At 47.2% G+C, this 7279-nt stretch overlaps 1 long non-coding RNA gene across 1 annotated transcript; it reads right to left on the bottom strand.

Annotated features, from left to right (window-relative positions):
- Positions 1 to 4093: 4093 nt before the first annotated feature.
- Positions 4094 to 6979, bottom strand: LOC123169457 (uncharacterized). The gene is made up of 3 exons (XR_006484813.1): positions 6605 to 6979; positions 5713 to 6180; positions 4094 to 5448 (listed from the first exon to the last, which is right to left on the bottom strand). It is a non-coding gene; the product is annotated as an uncharacterized lncRNA (long non-coding RNA).
- Between the last annotated feature and the right edge of the window lie 300 nt (positions 6980 to 7279).

A 7279-nucleotide genomic window follows, 5' to 3' on the forward strand; every position in this document is an offset into this window, starting at 1 on the left:
CACGATCTCATGGTCTAAGGAAAAGATACTTGACATTGGAAAAGCTCTAGCAAACGAAACTACACGATCTTTTATGCTATGCTTAGGATTGGGTCTTGTCCATCACATCATTCTCCTAATGATGTGATCCCGTTATCAATGACATCCAATGTCCATAGCCAGGAAACCATGACTATCAGTTGATCAATGAGCTAGTCAACTAGAGGCTTAATAGGGACACGTTGTGGTCTATGTATTCACACATGTATTACGATTTCCGGATAATACAATTATAGCATGAATAATAGACAATTACCATGAACAAAGAAATATAATAATAACCATTTATTATTGCCTCTAGGGCATATTTCCAACAGCCATCGGGGCAGCTTCCTTCCTTCCTCGTCCTTCCCCGGCTATGCTATGGTGTACTTGCGACTTGCGAGTATATTTAAGGAGGGAGGACGCAAGCCCCGATGATTGCTCCTGCTTCTTTTCAGCAGGTTTGGTCTGCGCAGCGCTAGGGCACTGCATGTAGCTGATACATACAAACTCCATGCGGGCATCAAGACTAGCAACACACATTGGTGCCCCAGCCGCACACACGGCGCTATGTCAACACTCAGCATCTTTTTTTGTGAAAATATCAGATCTCTACTCTTATAAAAAACAGAGTTGGTGATGACGGTGTGCCTGTCATCCTGCAATATAGGTCGTCTGATCTATATCTGACAGATAGGAAGGAAATTATGGTAATTTTGCAAAAAGATACCCGCACCCCTCTCCGCATTTGTATATAAGGCCTTCCCTCGTTCATCCTTATCTCTCACACGATAAACTACTCATATAAATGCATCTTGATGTTCCGTGCAACGCACGGGCATCTTGCTAGTCTATTAGAAATATTCACCGGAAGTACACTCGCATACATGACTAAACGTGCCATGCACACGCACTCGCACTCACTAATCTAGTCCACACCAAGCCACTACCAACTTGTTTAAATTCGAATAATTTTAATTTTAGACATCTAGATAAAAGAAAATGTAGCACAAAGTTAACTGAACTGCATATGCAACCTGATCGTTAGTCCGTTTGAATCTCGGTTAGTACATATTTTTTGCCAAAAAAGTATTTTCGGTGCAAAAATTTAACATAATGCTTGTGCAACATGATTCAAACTCTCAACCTAACTATCGGAAGAAAACTGTCCTGCCGCTACGCTACTGAAACCGATGTTTATTGAAAATGATCCATATTCTTTTTTCCATAGGAACTAAAACCAAACGAATTTTTTGAATGAAAGACGAAAAATTCGGCCACAGGAAATTTAGGGGTGTTTTGAGGAAATTTTAAACCTTGGCATGAACACATGTGATCTCTTGTTTTACTCAATAACTACATGTAAGTTGACTGAATTTGCAATTTGAATAAGTCAATTTTATGGAAGGAGGAACATATATAAGTGGTAGAAAGCTCAAGGAAGAAGAAAGAAAGAGTTAGACGTGGAGTATCTGCTCCCGAGCTCAAATGATTGTTGATAAACAGTAAAATCAAAAAAACTAGTAAACAAATTCAAAGAATTCTGATTTCTTTTGTGGTAAACTTGGACAACTGTTTTGCATGCTTGAAAAATTTCATCACGAAATATCATTCATGGAAGTCTGGCAAGAAACATCGCCGCTAAATAAACCCATTATTCTGATGATGTGTTCAAGTGTATAGGAAGCTGAGTTGCCCGTATGCATTGTGGGCCATCGTTGTTCCTCTACATAAACCAATTATTGTGGAGTTTGTTTGCATGCATGCACATAAAATATTCGTCTGCTAATGTGTTGGATAGATTGCCTGGGTTCATTTGAAGAAAGAGGAGATCAAAGTTATATCACTGTAGTATTTCAAGATGGTGAGAATTGTGAGGGAGGCCATGGCTTTTCTATTGAGTGTGCTCCTGCTTGACTGGTTTACCCACCATTCCTTCATAGAATCCTCGAGGTGCCATGTCGAAGTGTCAAGGTTTTCTAGATTGAGGCACTCATTGACCAAATTCCAAAGGTATAGGGTGAAGCGACACTTACCAAAAAGGCGCAACCCAGACTCTTATTCCCTTTTGCGGAGATCAGAGAACAGCAAAGCAAGGACACACATGATTCCTTAGGGCATCTCCAACGCTAGTTCCTAAACGGACACCGCAGATGTCCTTTTTTTCATCCGGACGTGATCCGTGAACATAATGCGGGAGGGAGCCATTCAACCCTTAATCACAAAAGATCCTTTGTCCGGTTGGGAGGAGAGAGAAGAGGGAGGACCATGCATGTGGTGGATATGTGGGTGTAGTGTGCGGTTGGGAGTAGCGAGAGGAGAGAGAGAAAAGAGAGAAGGACCACGTGGGGGATTTTCCTTGGTCAAGTGGATGTATGGAAGCTCTTAAAGCTCCTCAAGTAGGTTCTGGTTTGTGGGGAAAAAGATGTCCGGACCACTCCGTAGACCGATAGGGTGTCTCCATTAGATTACAAAAGTTGATAAAAATGGTCCGGGCACCACATTAAGAAAAATGGTTTCCCCCGCTTTATATTATAAAGCAACAACCAACCAATACAACCAGCTCGCTGGGGTCGCAGCACAAACAAGCCCAAAAGAAAAAACGAGAGAAAGAAAAAGAAAAAGAAACAAATGCCGACGCCGGCAGCTCAGCTAAGCGAAGATGGCCGATATCCGCTGCACCCTCCGGAGAAGTACCACCGCACGCCTAGCACTCCGAAGTCTCGCGTACCAAGCAACACCTTCAGGAAGGAATGCGACGGCGACGCCGCTACTGCCCGGACAGGTCCTAGGGTTTGCCCCGGTACGCGGTTGGTAGATGGGAAGGGGTATCACCGACGCCCCTCAAGAAGGTCCGGCAACGCCCACGGGCGCAGCCACGCCGGTGGCGGACGAGACGTCAGGGATTTCTCCCCCCTCGAAACCAACACCAACATAGACAATCGAGAGTGCACCGCCTAACATGCCGCCAACCAGCCTATGCCACCACGGATACCGCAACAACTACACCGTCTCACTGAGGCCACCAACACGAGGCCTGGAGGGAGGACGGGGGGACACCGGGCTCAGGGGCGACCACAACACAGCCGACAGGAGGGGACAACCTCCACCGCGCCGCGGAGCCGACCGGACGTAGCGACAGGGACTTACCAGGCCTCCACAGGCCCGGCCGGACCCCAACGGATCCGGACAATCCCTGCAGCCACGTTGCAGCATGCCGGCCGCAGGAGCCATCACCACCTGCAGCCACAGCCGTCTCGCCACCACCACTAGGGAGCCGCGACGCCGAGCCCCGAACCACCGGCCCGCCCCAGCTCAGATGGGCCCGAAAGGGCCCAGATCTGGGCCGAGCGGGCACCGCCGGCCAGCCGCACGCCACGCAGCCCCGCAACCAACGGCCACACCGTCGCATCAAGGGCGCTCGAGGCCCGCAGACTCCGCCGCCGAGCCACACCGCCGTCCGCCGAGCAGCACCGCCGCCGGGAGGAGGGAGCCCCGACTCCACCTCCTAGCGAGCGGGGAAGGGATGTCCACCGCCGCCGGCGCCATTCGGGCTACGCCGGCGGCCTCTGCCGGCGGCGGCGAAGGGGAGGGACGAGGAGAGGGTTCGAGACGAGGCAGCATGATGGAGGCGCTCCGCCGCCTCAGGGGCGACGGGAGCGCTACGGGGGAGGAAGGAGGGGAAGGGAGGAGTAGGGGGGCGGGGGGGGGGGGGGGGGCTAGCGGCGGCGGCAGGGGAACCCTAGGAGAGCGTGGGCGGGAGTGCGGGGTTCAAGCTTCCCTGTCGCTCCAGCTGTTGGGATAGTGGCAGGCAACTCGCGAGTACATGCCAATAGCCGGTCCCTGGGAGAGAGTATTACGCTACATTTCAAACGTATATCGAAGCTTTGAGGGTTTTGGAGGTGCCCTCATTTCCTTTCATTTACTAGTTGATAAAACCATTACAGGTAGTAGTGTACGGACAAATTAAAAGCTGAACTAAGTGTACAGATTAAACGTTCTCCACGTACACCGCCAAGACAACAAGGAAATATTTGTCACCACTGGGTATATATATATTTCTGACTAGCAAACATGCCCGTTGCAACGGGAGAAAAAAAACACGCACATCAACACCCTCTATTTCAATGGAGAACAAAAAAATGACACACACTAACACCCTCTATTTCAATAGAGAGTGCCTCATAGGTGTCATAACGTCCTCCTTCTCGTCCTCCCCAATGGTGTTGCGGTTTCTATATGATCATAATGCGCCCAAACATGGTCAATCTCAAGGCAACAAGATTAGCTCCCACATGAGATGCCTGTTATTGAACCGCAACATCACAAGTGAATGTTCGATCTCAAGGCAACAAAATTAGCTCCCACATGAGATGCCTGTTATTGAACCGCAACATCACAAGTGAATGTTCAAGGACGTGAAGGCCACCATCCGTGAGCTATTCCCCACACCTAGTGCATCTGCACAACTACATATTTTCATAGATATAAGATTATGCCATTAATTCAATTATCCTAAAGACACGCGTAATTTGCATTTTTACATGTCCTCTGTTTAAAGCTCGCACCAGAATGAATTGTTAATATCAGGACTACATCTTCCTTATATCAACATTGGAAAGCATACACACCATTTACAATGAACTTTAGAAAATAAGAAATTTAGAAAATACCTAACCTAAGTACATTTGTATGAATGATTTAAATTCCCTTTAACCTTAACATTGCAGTAGAATAGAGGCCAATCAATTCTATTTTATTCATTTAGCCAACGTGTTTGCATCGGAATTTCAGTTAGACTATTTAATGTACATCCACAAAGTAAATTCAATGATTCAATGAACTATAGAGTGATAAATGAACAGTGGTTTGAGCAGTTTTGTACGCATTAAGCAACTACCTCCAAGTAGTCAACACTTTCCAACATGTGTATAGCCTCCAAGTAGGCAACACTTCCCTGCAGACATAATAAAAAGGAATCTAGCGAGTTCAACATCCATAGCTCTAACACGTACTAATGAAGAGCAATCAAGTACCGCAGACAAGAGAAATTACTAACCTGAATGTTTTATCTGTAAGACCATAATAACATTCTGATTGTATTCATTTTTGACATGATCATGCTTATGCCCCTAAACAGTAGCCAAGTTTTATGCACTTTTTGTCATTCAGCCCCTCACTGATTTTCCTACAAACTGTGTATCGTCCGGTTTTTGCACGGAGAGGATTCAATCATGTACGAACTAACCTGAAATTTTCCTTGTACGCCCTAGTGTGTCATCTTTTCGAGATCAAACGATCAAAGCAACACGCCCAGCTGACAGGTAAGTGGAGTGGGAGCTAGGAAGCAAGTCAGGGGAGCAGCCGCACTAAACTGTCACAATAACACATTAACACCTGACCATCAGACTCCTCAACATCAGATTCCTGAAAAGTTTAGCTCATCAAAAGTACGATGATATGGACACCATACGAGGGAGTACAGACCGTGGATCCCTCCTTCAATAATGTAACTGTTGCAATAGACTATTTAATAGGGGATCCGTGATCTATGAAGTACTGCTTATTTACATAAAAAAAAAATGAAAGCATTACCGACGCATCTAGCTAGAATTGATGAGTTAGTAGCTTATAATTCTTTAAAACAATTGATGCTCCATTAATATACTAATAGTTACTTGTATAGAATACCTGTCAAGTGCATGAATGCAAATCAATGGAGATTGGAAGCCAGTCTACAGGCCTATTTGTGTTCGTCAATGAACTGCATCAGGTCCAAACTTCTTTAGCAGAGATTAGCTGCAATAGCATTGGAGGTGCTAACTAGATCAACGACAGAAGGGCCAGAGCCAGAGAGTCCTCCTCCCTGGGCCAGAATCATATATGCACACAGCGGCAAAGGGGACAACAACAACAGCAAGCCTCCGAAGCCCTCGAACTGGTGCGGCTCAAATCCTGAAGGTGTAGCCCTCGAACTGATGTTCCCTTCCTCCTAATCCGTCCACGCAGGAGATTCCACCGGCGCTCCGCCATCGCCCGCCCTTGCAGTGCTCCAAGAGTCGCATCATAGCGAAGACACGAACGTTCATGTCTTCCGCCAAGACTGTTCAAGGTAATTGGCGTTTACTCCATAGCCATCATGGACCGATAGAGGTTGTGCTAAAGCATAAACGACAAAACGAAATTAGAAAATCAGAAACTAATATTGAACAGAAAAATAGAACTTGGAGATAAAGCCTCTTCTTTGAGGCAGAACAACAAACATCTAGGAGGCATATACGTGACTCCTCTCAGATAGGTGGATAGCATTATTTTTCTTGTGATAGTGATTATCCTAGAGAAACCTAGCAATCAAAATCACATGAAGGCGTCAGCAATCAACTCATCTAGGATGATCCATTGTGTTGCCCACGCTGCCGCTGGGCTGGTGCCACGAGCACCTGGCGCTCGCTGCTACAGGTTACTACCAAAGGTACGAGGGCGACTGGGATAACCTGCTGCCGGAGCTAGGACAGATCAGGGCCACCTGGCACCTGCGCAACTGGATAGGGTACAAACTTCACTCACGACGCTGAAATCTCACCATGGCGGCAGAGCATGAGGCGGTGGCTAGTCCAGTTGAGGGCCTAGGATCACACCGATAAACACAGGGGACTGGGGCAGCGGTGTTGAAGCGGGTCAGCTCCTCCCTCGAGGATGATGCAGCAGTCGGCCATGGCGTTCCGTCGATCCCTCGAGCAGGTTTGGGGCCGTGCTCGCCTCGGTTGCAGTCGAGGTAGTATCGACTCATGGGGACTCGTGATGGCAGTCGAGCCGACCAATGAAACCGTCGGCGCTCCGTCGTTCTCTGCCTTTGGTTTGGGGGTCTTGCTTGCCTCGGTTGTAGTCTAGGTATGATCGTGCCACGAGGAGTCGCGATGGAGTTCGAGTCTACATCGGAGCGGGCGAGAGAAGGAAGATTAATAAGTGGGCACAAGGGGCTTTGCATCTGGTCTTTTGTTTTCCACACTCTTTTTTCTAAAATTTATCGTTCACAACTTAGGAAGCTGAGAGGGACTGGCCCATACCGATCTCAAATCCTAATCTCCGATTCCTACGTACGTTCGGAGCCAGTTCTTTTTTTTTTTATGGATATGGGCCCTAATCTCCGCTTCCTACGTACGGAGCCAGTTTTTTTTTATGGATAGGGCCCAGTTCCTGATGTGTGAACAAAGAGTAATAGACGTATGGAGAACTATGAAAGCATCCGTTCTTTAAT

Source organism: Triticum aestivum, chromosome 7D, assembly GCF_018294505.1.
Source record: "Triticum aestivum cultivar Chinese Spring chromosome 7D, IWGSC CS RefSeq v2.1, whole genome shotgun sequence".
NCBI lineage: Eukaryota > Viridiplantae > Streptophyta > Magnoliopsida > Poales > Poaceae > Triticum > Triticum aestivum.